Consider the following 14,625-nt stretch of genomic DNA (forward strand, 5'->3'; position numbering starts at 1 on the left):
AAGCAATACATGTATGCCTTCTTGGTAAAGGACTTTATTCTCCATTTCCTCATTTATGTTTTTATTGTTGTTGTTTCTCTTGTACTCTGATTCTGCTCCCTGCTTCTTTCTATCTTTATAAAGAGTCCTCTGAGATATTTAATTTGCAGAGCACTGGAGAAAACATTTAACTGAAAATTGAGGAAGTAAACTGAAATTTAAGCAATGACCTTCCCTTTCCTAAGACATACACACATGTAACAGATTTATAGGCCTTATTGTAAACATTCTGCTACATCTTTCCTCCACCTGCTACAAGGAGTTAGAGAATCTGCTTTTAACAAGAAAGATAAATTCACCAAATGTCACTGAGCCTCAGGGGGATCAGAGATGGTAAAACAAGTAGTTTAATGTTCTGATTTCCTTTTTCTAATGCATGTACTGTGTTATATTTTCAACCCAATCTCTGAAAGCACACAGCTGAGTCTGGCCTCTGCGTGGGCTAAGGAACATTTGGACCAATGAATCCAGCAGATAAATAATTGCCCTCTTATTTGTAGGTCCTCTTATTGGGAAGGAATAATGTCAATAGATGAGGATGCAATTTCGTTACACTGGGAAAGGACTATTTGTCCATAGTATAACAATGGTATTTAAACCCACTTTTATTATTTGTATGGTGGTTTCCTTTAAGCCCTATTTATTTCTGTTGGTGTTTTTCAGAGCTGACCATTAGTACAGTAGAACAGGCTATTAATAAGCACTAATAATCTTCAAGGCACTGTAGCTAGTGTGCCTTCTAGACCTCACAAGTTACTGCTATAGATGGATATGAAATGCCCTTGAATCTGAGGCATATGTAGAACACCTATGAATGTCACTGAGTCTGACAAGAAGAAGGAAGAAAGCGAGAAGGTCCAAAAGCTTAAAACTGAGAAAGCTAGTTAGAAAAACAGGAAAAAGAGGAGGAGAAGGAGAAGGGATGGGAGAGAAAGAAGGAAAGAGAGAAGGGTGGACAGAGAGAGAGAGGATGGAAGAAAGAGAGAGAGAGAGGGAGGGAGGGAGAGATACAGCAAGCTACAACTTAGAGTACTCAATTTGATTAAAGGGAAATTCTGGACATGAAATGTAAAGGAAGCTTTCAAATATTGTTGCAGCATTTTGACAGGGGAAGAAAGTAAGAATCAATAGCACAAAGGTGATAAGTTCAGGAAACATAAAAATTTTAGTTGTGGATAGCGTGTGCCATGCATTTTTGTCATCTGTTTGATCAGTGTCCAGATCGGCTAGCATTGTCACTTTTGGGGCTCATGGGAAAGGGGATGCCACTGGAGATAAGCTTGACACATGGGAATAGGAATATGGCTTAAAACAATTCAAGTCTGAAGTGGACTTTTCTGGATTGTTGTGTCTAAATACTTTGGTTCAGATAATGCCACTCCTTTTGATTTTATTATTTATGCAATAAGAGGCTTTCAAACTATATGTAAAGAAAATAGTTCTCACAGCTATTTCTAAATGGCTTAGAAAAGTAGATACAGAGATATCAGGAGAACAGTATAATAAACCAGGAAATTGTTAATAAGAGCAGAATACTTTCTTTATCCACCATTTAAACTTTCTCAAAGAGGAATGTTCTAAATAATTATAGCTAAGTTTCATAAGTAGATTTCTTTGATTTTAGAGTAAACTAAGTATATTTAAAATATGTTTAGTATGTTGTAACATATTGAATTAGCTCAGTTGGGATGGTGTGTGTGTGTGTGTGTGATTTGTGTATATATGTGTATATATATGATTTGTGAATATTTAATATGTTTTAAGGGCTAGATATGAAAAATATCAGGCAGGCAGACTTAATAATAATTTAAAATCAAACTCATCCCCACTTAACATCTAAATGCTTATCTCTCCATAAATGAGGATATTTCAATACTTCCTGATCGCTACTCTGATTCTTTTATCCACTTGATGCTGTCATCATTTTGTTCAACTATCTTGAATTACTCCTCACTTATTTTCCAATAAATCCATATTCCATAATTCAAAGTTGTAGGTTCTTCTTAACTTTATATTCACCTATATGACTGCCATACTTCCACATTTTTCCAATACAAATCTTCTTGTATCTTGGATAGAATATTCAGTATTCAGAGAACGTAATTCTTGTTTTCCTGATTACACTGTGCTCATGTTCATATGGTTCTCTGTGTCAGAAGCTCTTTCTATGTACTCATTTTGTCTTTTGGAATTTTATCCATTTGCCCATCCACAAATAAAGTGGCTCTTATTTCTTCTTCCTCCTTTATTTGAGTATAGTTGACACACAATGTTACATTAGTTTGTTATACAACATAGATATTCAACTTCTCTATATGTCATGCTGTGCTCACTGCAAGTGTAACTACCATCTGTCACCATACAATGATATTTCAATATTGTCAACTACATTCCTGATGCTGCACCTTTCATGTCCATGACTTAGTTCATTTCACAACTGGAAGCCTGTATATCCTCTCCTTTACCCATTTTGACCCTTTCCCACCACCTTCTCTCTGGCAGCCATCAGTTTGTTCTCTGTATTTGTGGGTTTCTGCGTTTTGTTTGTTTATGTATTTGCTTTTGTTTGTTCAATAGTTTTTTAGATTCCACATATAAGTGAAATCATATAGTATTTGTTGTTCTTTGTCTGACTTATTTCACTTAACATAACGTCCATGTGGTAAATGAAATGAACTCATTTTTTATGGCTGAATAATATTCCATTGTGTGTGTATGTGTGTGTATGTGTATATTCCATGTATCTCAATATGTATATATATGTGTGTGTGTGTGTATATATATATATTATATATATATATATATATATATATATATATATATATATATATAATATCTTCTCTTTCCATTCGTCTATTGATGGACTCTTGGGTGGCTTCCATTTCTTGGTTCTTATATATAATGCTGAAAATATAGTTTTCTATTGAATCAGGGCATTCTTATTTTTCTTCATGAATCAGAAGCCTCTAATAATTAAATGTCAAGATTTTAATTCCTCCTCAACACTCCTTATCAACAAGAGTTACTAATTCTCCATTCATCACACAGAAATTCATTGAGTAGCTACTTTGAACTTGTCATGGTGTTTGGTACTAGAAATATTGAAAACATAAAATAATTTTTTCATAGTCCTTGATTTTCAGCCATTTCATTTCAGTTACGTGTATGCATTTATATTGTTTCTGCCTACTGCTAAAATATTAGATATCTGGGGACAGGAATTTTATCCTAGTCATATTTTTTGGCACTCAACGTCTTTTATAGTACTTGGCACATAGAAATTCTTTGTTATATGTTTGTTGAATTGAATTGAAATGACTGGATTCAAAGTCAGTTTAAAAAGGACTTAATATGTTTATAGTAAAGGATTGATCTGGCATCTGCTGAAATATGTGTCCAACACTTTAGGTTAATTTTCCATATTTCTTAGTTCATCCTTAGGTAGCATAGTACTATATAGATTGAAGAATTTATTTCCATTTTCATCTGAATTTTATAATTAAACTGCCTGTGTGAATGTTTTCCATTGGTGCTGAATTGTTTATTTACTCTTCTTAGGATATCAGCCCTAAATATTTGACCAATCCTTTAATCTGGTTTACTAAAACCTACTTTATTCTATATATGTATTTTTATAAAGCAATCATCACTAGGATGCTTTTCCTAGTTAAATACTTTAGAGATGCTTGGGGTGACATATACACTAGGTTAAAGTGTTTCTTAGAACACAAAATTTATATTTCACATCAGTTTCCAGCTGTTCTATTGTAAGGGAAAGTGAATGATACTGAACCAATTATGAAATCATGTGTCACTCTACTAGTGATGAAAAATGGGCTAGACACAAAATGTCATCAACTCTACTAAGTACAGACATTCCATCAACCTTAGGAACTGAGTGAGTATTTCTAGGCAGCCAGACTTGCTTAATGGCTGTCAGGTGTGCACTGAAAACTTGGTACTCCCTGAGGGGCTTGGTAATAATCTATCAAGATTTAAGCTGGTGTACCTTTCAACATGCATAGATCATTTGGCAACATCCTCAGACTGGTATACTGTCAGTTGGGTATTCACTGGATTACAGTGATTGAGCAAGTATTTACCTCTGGACCACAGGGCACAGAGGAACTTACAAGGTGAGAGGAAAACTCAGCAAATCTCTTCATAGAAGAACAGCTGTAAGAGCAAACAGATGGCTGTAGGGGTGTCAAAATAATGTCACACCCTTATGGGAAAAAGCCTATAGAAAGTTTAAAGTAAGTATCACGCCAAAAATGTTTCCTCCCCTAGCATGAAGGAGAGAAAGAAGTCTTTGGAAATATCTATCTAATCTAAGCTTTAGGCCACATTTTGATATTCATATGCCTTTTGGAATGCCAGAATGCCTCGATTGTCCCATTTATGATTGGGGGAAGGAGTAATAGAGGATTTAAGATTAACGCTAGTAGTAGCAATAGGAAGGGAATTTAAAACATATAGTTGTGTTTATTTTATAAAAATAGAAAAAGAAACAATGCTTATAGAAAGGCTTATTCTCATGTGCATGTATAAAATAAATATTCGTTGAATTGCTTAAGGTAAATTTTGAATTCCATGTTTATCTAATCAGTTCTACATTTCTTTCTTGCATATCTCTCTTTCACCTTGTTGAGGTATAATCCAAAGTGTAAACCTAAGTAGAAAAAATCCTCACAGTGAAAAATCTTGAAAAAATATAATTTATTATGATCAAATCAGTAATATTAATAAGACAAAGCTCTTGAATACATATTACTCTGTACCTGTCTCTATAATGGGTGCCATTATATTTTACATTATTAATTCTCTCTACACCTTAAAAAATAGGTACTATCTTGTCCCCATACTTTACAGATATGTAAACTAAGGTTCAGCAGATATAAGTAATTTGCCCTAGTTATATCACTAACTAGGTAAAGATCGGATTTGAATCCTAGAAGTCCAGAAACTGCTGCATCCTCAACATATAGATAGTCTCTTGTTATTAATTGAGATCATTCTATCCTATTCATGAGCAGACACAAAAGTTAACTATAAAACCTCTCAAGTTTGCATACCTTGTCTGTTTCTTCCCTTTCTTTGAAAGTCTCTACACTAAATTTGTGATATTTAGAAGCTATGATTTAAAAAGTCAGTATTTTTCCTTTTTTATATTATTCATTAACTTAACAAAAAGAGTTATTGAGTGTGAGGCAATCTAACAGGTGTTGGAGAAATACTCCTGAAAGGAGTGCTGCCCACCCTTCAGAGGCTCTTGGTGGGGGAGGCAGGGCAGGCACAGATTTCCTAGGTGTTACACAGCACAAGGTCTTTGAGAGGCTGTAACACTTGAGCAAATTGAAATGAAAGGCTCTACAGGAGAGGCCTCTCCGGGTAGGTTGCATTTCAATTGATGTTTGAAGGAGAGGCTGGAGTCAGCCAGGAATTTTGGTAAATTACATGAACAAAAGGACCAGGAGTCACCAGAAACCTCCTGGCTGCTTGATTCAGTAGATGCTTTATCCCTTAGTGTCTCCTGGCTTCTTTAGTGTTCATGCTTGACTGTACCCTTATCATCTGCTCTGGTTGCTCTTGCTCACTCTCCTCTTCCCTACAACCACACATTAAATATTGATATTCCTCACAATGATCACGTAGGCCCTTTTCCCTTCTCACTCTTTCCCTCAGTAAGTTCGTCCATTCCTTTAGTTCCAGTTACGAGGGACGTATTGGTGATACTCATATCTGGTGCAAGTTCTCTATCTGAAGGCATGTCTTTCCTCAGTTTCTTAAACTGGACATTGAGCCTTACTCTTGACTTTGGTTTCTCTCTCCCCCTCCCCATATCCAATCAGTCAACAAGTCTTAAATATTAGTACTTTATATTTGTATAAATATTACTCCTTTTATTCTCACCTTCTATGACCTATCATCTCTTGTCTAGAATACTACCCAGCATCAAACTGTTTTCTGTGGGCATGACTCTTTTATCACCTAATTATTACTTTTTCAAAGAATCCAGAACATCCTCTTAAAAGCACAAATCTTTTAATGTTACAATTTGCCCATAACCCTTAAGATACTTTTTATGGAGTAACACATTTTAGAAATGATCATAGCTGTATTAGAAATATTTCTGTTATAAGTTACAGAAACCACATCAAACTCAACTCAACAGGGAGGGGAATTTGTTGGCTATCACAGCTAAAGAGTTCCAGGATGATTTTCAGCCATCATTAGATTTAGAAAATCAATTAATTAATCAAGTAATGAATTAATTAATTTGAGCTTTGCTAATAGCTCTTCAATCTGTATTGGTTTTATTTTCAAGTTCGCCCTTCCTCAAAGAGGTTAAAGATGAACTTGAAAGGCGCAAGCTTTTAGTCAATCTGCTTAAAATGCATAACATAAATTGTTACTCGCTTTCTGAATTGCACCAATAAAAGTCTAGCTTAATTCGTGGACAGCAATGATTTGGGAATGAGAGGGACTCACTTAAAACCCATGCACTGAGATTAGAAAAAGATTGCCCATTAAAAATAAAGACTGTTTCTAATGCACAGGTACAAATGGTCAAAACTGCCAGATGTCTACTACAAAGATGGGTAGAATTATTCATGATACTGTGCTTGCACACATGTCTGTTATATGCAGACACTTCCAAACACATTTTGACGTCACTTCTTCCCAGAAGCTTCCCTGGCCTTCTCTCTGTAACTTAGTGTTCCTCTATTGCTTAATTACCAGCCTACCTTCCCTTCCTAAATATTAAGGTCAGGCCTCATTTCTTCTCCATAGCTGCATCCCCAGAACTCAGCACAGTTCTTGGACTTAAAAACTCCAAATAAATAACCTTGGAAAAATTACTAAACATCCCAGAGTTTATCTACCGCATTACTGGAACAACATATTACTAACAAAGTTGTTCTGTGCTTTCAAAAAGACAATATTCATAAAGCATTTAATGCAGTGCTTCACATAGTTAGAAAGTATATAATAATTTCCTTTCTTCCTCCCTTTAAAATTGAAATAATTCTGTCTTTTCCTATCATGAAGCTAAAACCCATCTAATCATAAAGGTATAATTGTTCTTATAGAGCAAAGTTCTACATGTTCTAGGCAAAGATGCAGGCCAAATTGAATACACACTGCCTACTTTTATTTGTATACTCTTAAAAAATGGTTGCTTTTAAAATAATTATATACTTACCTATAAAATATCCTTGACTTTGTCCCTGGTATCTCAAAGCCTAAAATATTAGCTCTGTGGTCCTTGAAGTAAAAGTTTGCTGACTCTTCCTCAGGCATTCCATAATTAGTTTATATGGGATTGAGAATTCAAATTCAATAATCCTTTACTGAGTAGGGCTTAATGATTACTAAAGACACTTTTATCTTTCAGTTTATAATTTTTTTGTTCATCTTAACTTATTTTGGAAAGTCTTATAAGTTATATTATTAAAAGGACAAATAATTAGTAAGTGTGCTCTGAGACAGTGATGCTCAACTTTTTTCCCTCTTGGATATTTTTGAAAGTCTGGAATTTCTCTTTGGATAAATGCATGTATACAAACTCACTGAAATTTTCATAGATTTGCCATCAGAATTTCGCTTCTCTGTTTCCTATCTGCAAACTATGTAAGAATCAAGGACCATAAATTAGAATTTGAACTCTGTTTCTGTTGCCAAAATTTAGTTGCTTATCAAGAGTGATAATGAATGCAAAATTCATAGAGACAGAATTTTTCTATTTGCATTATTTGTCTATTTTCCTTTTAGAGACAGGAAGCGAGCTGGCCTCAATAAGAAATTGTTTGATAGACATTACTGAGTCTGAAGTTGATTTTACTTGCTTTTCTTCCTTCAAATGGCAAGATATTTTAAAAAGTAAATTATGAATATGGGACATATAGGAAGCTATCTAATTGGATTGCCATCCTTCATCTTTCATTTGAATATTAGGGAAGCAAAATATTCATGTCAAAATAAAACTCTTGATAAAGCTTTCAGGATTTTACTTAATGCACTCGAACCTCATAGGTTTGGCTCCATTTGCTGAAGCTGAAAATAGCCTAGCAAATGGCTTTCCAGCACTGCCTGAGTTTTATTGTATTTCTGTTCTGTTTGTTGGCATGTATATAGAGGGATGACATCATTTCTATTAAATCTTTCTCTTATTAAGAAACTTATTTTCAGTTTTTCTTACAGTTACTTTTGTTTCATCTTATCTGCCATCTGGGTGTTGTAGGATAAGAATGCAATTTAAAAATTCCTTCAAAAATGAAAGTAGAAAAAGGCAAAATAGCTAGAATAAATGTTTAAAGTCTCATACATACACATATAATGAAGCATGAGAATGTGTCTAGGTATGTCTGTGCCCAGCCTCATGCATACATGTCTGTTTCGCAATATAAAATTAGTTCAGCATCTACTTGAGGGAACTATGGGAATTCCAGAGGAATGTACCCATAGAAAGCATTAATTTAACGTTTCAATTATTTACTTAAATTTTAGTTAGTTAACATACAGTGCAATATTAGTTTCAGGAGTATAATTTAGTGATTCTTCACTTACATTTATCCCCTGCCCCCTGCCCCCCTCCCTTCCAGCAACCCTCAGTTTCTTCTCTATAGTTAAGACTCTCTTTTACTGTTTGCCTCCCTCCTTCTCTCTCTCTTTTTTTCTTTCTCCTATGCTCATCTGTTTCATTTCCTAAATTCCACATATGAGTGAGATCACATGGTATTTGTCCTTCTCTAACTTATTTGACTTAGCATAATACTCTCTAGCTCCACTCATGTTGTTGCAAATGATAAGATTTATTTATTTTTTTATGGCTGAGTAATATTCCTGTGTGTATGTGGGTGTGGGTATGTGAGACATACACCCCACTTCTTCTTTATCCATTCATTAGTGGGATGGACATTTGGGCTCTTTCCATAATTTGGCTATTGTTGATAATGTTGCTATAGACATCTGGTGCATGTGCCCCTTTGAATAAGTATTTTTGTATCCTTTGGGTAAATACCTAGTAGTGCAATTGCTGGATCATATTTTAACTATTCTACTTTTTAACTTTTTGAGGAACCTCCATACTGTTTTTCAGTGGCTGTACAAGTTTGCATTCCCACCAACAGTGTAAGAAAGTTTCCCTTTCTTCACATCATCACCAATATCTGTTGTTGACTGTGTTGTTAAAAGGAAACAAAAACTGAATCTTCCCTGTCCTGTAGGACAAAAAAGGGAAGATGAATTCTAGAAAATGTAAGCTTTCTAGATATAAGACAAAAATCTTTATTTTGCAGTACTTTGGATAAGTATACATTTGGGAAAACAGAATTTCTTTGAGCCACGAGGGCTAGTGTGTATCTCACCAGAACGGAAGGCTCCAGGAAAGCACAAGACTGTGTCTCTGTGGGATTCTTCACTCCCTCCCTTTCCTAACACTATTTCTAAGTTAGGATTAAGCCTTTGCAATTCAATACACATTCATATGAATTTTTGGTGAAGTATCATGGAAGGCCCATGGGAGATATAAAGATGAAAAAATAAGCCTTTGTCTTTAAGGTACTAATGATACCAAGGTTGAGAAAAACGATATACAGGAATAATTCTAATAGAAAGCATGTTAGTATTTCTAAAATTAAAAGCAGAAATTTGCCTCAAATTTGCCTCAAGTCGTAAAAATGTCCCAGAATAAAAGGACAAACTTTTTGAGAAGAATTTTTATTGAACTCTATTTAATCCTGACTCGTTAGGAACAATTGTGTATGGTTTGGCTGTTACATTTAGGATTGCTTTCTTTCCCCCGAGAAGACACTCAGCTTCTACTAAAGCCAGTTTTCTAGCATTTTAAATCTTCAGTATATAAAGCCAATTTAGAATCCCTGACATAGAACATAGCTTCTTGCTACTTAGTCTTTTCAGAGACTAGTTGAATGTTACTTATAACAACTTAGTTCCTGTTCTTCCACTTTGCAATAGATACAATGCAAGAAAAGTCAAGTCAATCTGATTGGCTCAAATGCAAACAAAATGTCAAATGATTTCCTGAAATGATGAAGGAAAAGATAGAAATAGAAAATAAAGACTTTGTTACCAATTCCTATCACAAAATAATAGATTTTCCTGGTCTAATTGGTCTAGAAACTGAAAGGAAATTTTGTTATTTTTAAATTCAGGTCCTGTTCAGTACCACTTTGAGGAAAACAAACAGGTAAAGGAAGACTATTAAATCTTTGCCTCTAAACTTCAGTGCCTTTAAAATAAACAGTAAGTGGTTATGTTCCTAACTTATATCTTTCTTTCCAGGTGAAGAATTGTTTTTATATTTATTTGTGAAACTCATGTTGAAAACTAAAGTGGCCTTTTGAACATTAAAGAACATTGTGTGAAGAGACACATTCCAAACGTTGAGTTTCTTTCATTTCTTTTGTGTCTCTTCACACAAAAAGAGTTTTATGATTTTTGACATTTGCTTAGTTTATACCTTTACCTATACCTGGGAAATTGACTTCAGGCTGGGGTAAGTTCAATTTCACTATCATTTAGACAGAGTTGTCATTTTTGTAATTGACAACTGAGAGTAATAAGCATATAAAATGTTTATTTTATAATGTTCAAGAATTTAAAAATATATATCAAATAAACAAATGCATATGCAAATAAACATCACGTTTTATTCTTCAGAATGGCTACAGTCTTCACTGAAATTTAGTGAAGATATTAATAAATGACGTTTACAGATTGTTTTAAAAATAATTTTACAGTCCCTTACATCTCTTAAAGCAGAGCCTCTTCCATGGATTTATGCATTTATCCTATGATGAACTGTGATTGTAGGACACTTGATTAAATTCTAGATGTAATTGTATTTAAAATATAATAGTATTAAATATATTCAATGTGATAGTATTTAAATATATTCAATGTGTGTATATGTTTTTGATGGGAGGATATTTGAATAATCTCAATAATAAATAATTTAAATAGTAATTTTATTTTTTTTTAATTTTTATTTATTTATGATAGTCACACACAGAAAGAGAGAGGCAGAGACATAGGCAGAGGGAGAAGCAGGCTCCATGCACCGGGAGCCCGACGTGGGATTCGATCCCAGGTCTCCAGGATCGCGCCCTGGGCCAAAGGCAGGCACTAAACCACTGCACCACCCAGGGATCCCAAATAGCAATTTTATATGAAAGCTGGCATTTGTTTCAAAACTTGTTCACCTTCCTCAGCTATTTATATCTGCCACCCTATTTATTCATCTCTCTCATTTTCTACAGATAATCTTTACTAGAAAATGGTTTGGCAGTTTCTTATAAATACACTTTACCATGTTATCCAGGAATCCTACTCCTGGAATTTTACCACAGAGGAATGAAAACTTATGTTCACACAAGAAAAGTTTCATGAATGTTCATTGTCTATTTGTGATAGCCAAAACTTGTTAACAGTCCACGTGTTCTTCAGTGGGTGAATGAATAAACAAATTATGGTTCATTCATACAGTTGACTACTACTCAGCAATAAAAAGGAACAAATTATTATTAACACGACAAATTGGATGGATCTTAAGGGCATTGCAATAAATGAAAAAAAATCTCTCAAAAGGTTATACATTGTATGACTCCACTTACATAATATTCTTGCCAAGACAAAGTTATAGTTCTGCAGATGAGAAGAGTGGTCCCCAGGGACTGGGGCGAGGAAAGGTGTTTGTCACTGTGAAAAATAGCCTGAGGCAATTTCTTTGGGGTTGATGACTCAGCCTTGTTTTCTGATTTCTGGTGGTATTTACATTAATCTATACATGTGATAAAATTTGAATGAACTGTACAACAACTGTTGAAATCTAAGTAAACTTGTAGTTTTGTTAATAGAACTGTATTAATGACAGCTTCTTGTTTTTAATAATTGTACTTTGGTTGCATAAAATGTTATTCAGAGAAACTGGGTAAATAATACACAGGGACTCCATTTTTCTTTGCAACTTCTGTGTTAACCTACAATTATATATATATTTAATTAAAAACTTTCACATGGTACTTTCTCATCTAACACCTGCATGCATACTATTTTCCTTGTGTCCTGTTACACTTGAGAAGCACTCCTCTTCCCATCTTAGATCAGGCTCTTCACATGAGCTTTGCATCCCATCTCTTTACAACTTATCAATAGTCTTATCCCATCAATTATTTATAAATTTTGCTCTCAGCTGGATCCTTCTGGTAAGTTTATAAACTTGCTCAGAATATCTGCCATTAAAAAATAATGTTTCCTTCGTTTGACCTCATATCCCTTTGCAGCCATATGTTATCAATTTTCTCCCCATTTTCAAAGCCAAACTTCTGAAATATGTGAAAATGTGTATACATTCACAGAACCTAACTCCTCACATGCCACTTTTCTTGCAACCTACACCAGTGCTCAAGGGGAGGGGGAGCCACTAATCATGGGAGAAAGGACCTGAAAAGGGTGATTATCAACATTCACATCACTAAATCCAGTGGACTTTCTCCCACCATTTTCCGTAGGTCTCATTTTATATGTCTTTGTGTGATTATTTGATTAATATCTATCTCATCACAGCTGACATTAGAGATTATCTTTTTTTGTTACTGTACTAGAACATGGTAGATGTCCAATTGTTTAAGCATAAATTAGCATCTACACATAGTCATGCAAGATATAATTCTCTAGCTCGGAGAAATTTGTTACTGCAGTGTGAATATGTACGCATATACACTCTTGATTTGAAATATCCACTTGGTAATCTTAAGTGCATCTGAAGATTATCATATTCAAGATTGAATTTAACATGTTTTCCTTAAAATGTATTCATACCTGGACTCCTGGGTGGCTCAGTGGTTGAGCATCTGCCTTCGGCTCATGGCTCGATCCCGGGGTTCTTGGATTGAGCCCCACATCGGACTCACTGCGGGGAGCCTCCTCCTCTCTCTACCTATGTCTCTGCTTCTCTCTCTGTTTCTCTCATGAATAAATAAATAAATAAAAATCTTTTAAAAACTGTATTCATGGCCAGTGTTCTTAATGTTAAGGAATACCACCTACAGGCATCTGGTTATACAAGTCTGAAATGTAGCTATTCCGACCTTGATGAACTATAATATCTAAAGTATCCTCCAGTCTTTCAGTGTTTATCTCCTAATATCTTCAATATTAATTGAAAGAAGCTTTTCCTTTTTTTGAAATGCTACTATATCCTTTCACCTATCATTTCTCATTCAAAGGGTAAGTTCCTCCTAATTTGTCTTTCAATTTCTACATATTAGTATATATAAATATATTAATACATGCATGATATGCATATCAATACCATGTATGACCTATTATACTGTTATATATAACTGTATATAGCATATCAATATATTACATATTAATATATATTTATCATGTATTATACTGACAAATGAATTCTTTTATTATGCATAATTGGAAAGACCAATTATTAATCATAAATATGTTTGTATGTAGTTGCCTACCCAAATCAATCCTGAGTTCACTTGAATTGTATATCCAACAGTGAATGAGAGTTGACTCTGTGTAAGGTGCTAAGATACTTGAGATATCAAACTTTCTGTGAGAATTTTCTGCCCTCAAGACCTTCAGTTGTAAGCTGTGCTATGGGTTATCTGACTGACCTTGCATGGAATCTGGAGCCAGTTCACTTACCATGTTTTCTTATCTCTGGTAATCCTGACATTCTTGGTTATGGTCTGAATGTGTCCCTGCCAAAATTCATATGTTGAAGTCCTATCCCCAGTATCTTACATGTGGGTATATTTGAGTGAGTATTAGAATGTGAGTATATAAATAAAGCATTTAAAAGGGTAATTACTAGGTTAACATGAGATCATGTTAGGGTAGGCTCTAATCAAATATGACTGGTGTCCATACCTGAAGAGATTAGGACACGAGGAATATACACAAACAGGAAAGACCACGTGTATACACAGGGAGAAGATGCACACAGACAGGCCAAAAATGCCTGTGAAGAAACCAACCCTGTCAATACCTTGATCTTGGACATTTAGACATCAGAACTGTGAGGAAATCTATTTTTGTGGTTTAAGCCACCTAACCTGTGGTACTATGAGATGGCACTTCTAGTCCATAATATATTTTCCCTTCCTCTGTAGTTTCTTATTGTTGATTTGTCTGCATGCTTTGCAATAAAGCTGCCTGAAGACTTTAATAATAATACTTTAACTTTGAGATCTAAATAGTTGTATCTACCACCTTGTTTTATCTGCACCCAAACCTGAGGATATCCATGCTTTATCTTCTTTTTTTCACAAGTTAACTTCCCAAGATGTCTCTCAGTAAGTGATGGAGCCTGGCTTAAAATGCAGGGTGTTTGCTCTGTGCACGTTTATGAAGGTTTAAATAATTGCCTGAATATTACACAAACTGTACAATGAGCAATGTAGAATTAGCTGTAATTGGCTTTCTTCACAAAGAGTGGTTAACACAATAGACTTATTTGTTCTCATCAGGGAGTTCAGATGTGCATGTGTGGGGCTGTGTGTGAGTCTGTAGCCTCTGGTGACTAGCTGAAACATT

At 34.6% G+C, this 14,625-nt stretch overlaps 1 long non-coding RNA gene across 2 annotated transcripts in view; it reads left to right on the forward strand.

Moving 5' to 3' along the window:
- LOC119866733 overlaps window positions 1-12,981 on the forward strand; it is a 143,127-nt gene extending 130,146 nt beyond the window's left edge. The window contains exons 6-7 of one of the 2 annotated variants that reach the window (XR_005369180.1): window positions 10,218-10,252; window positions 11,068-12,981. This is a non-coding gene — a long non-coding RNA (uncharacterized LOC119866733). Of the gene's footprint in view, window positions 1-10,217; window positions 10,253-10,347; window positions 10,952-11,067 lie in introns of those variants that run through there. The other variant, XR_005369181.1, reaches the window with a different exon arrangement.
- The last annotated feature ends 1,644 nt before the right edge of the window (window positions 12,982-14,625 follow it).

The sequence above is a fragment of the Canis lupus genome, chromosome 14, assembly GCF_011100685.1.
Source record: "Canis lupus familiaris isolate Mischka breed German Shepherd chromosome 14, alternate assembly UU_Cfam_GSD_1.0, whole genome shotgun sequence".
In the NCBI taxonomy this organism is placed as follows: domain Eukaryota; kingdom Metazoa; phylum Chordata; class Mammalia; order Carnivora; family Canidae; genus Canis; species Canis lupus.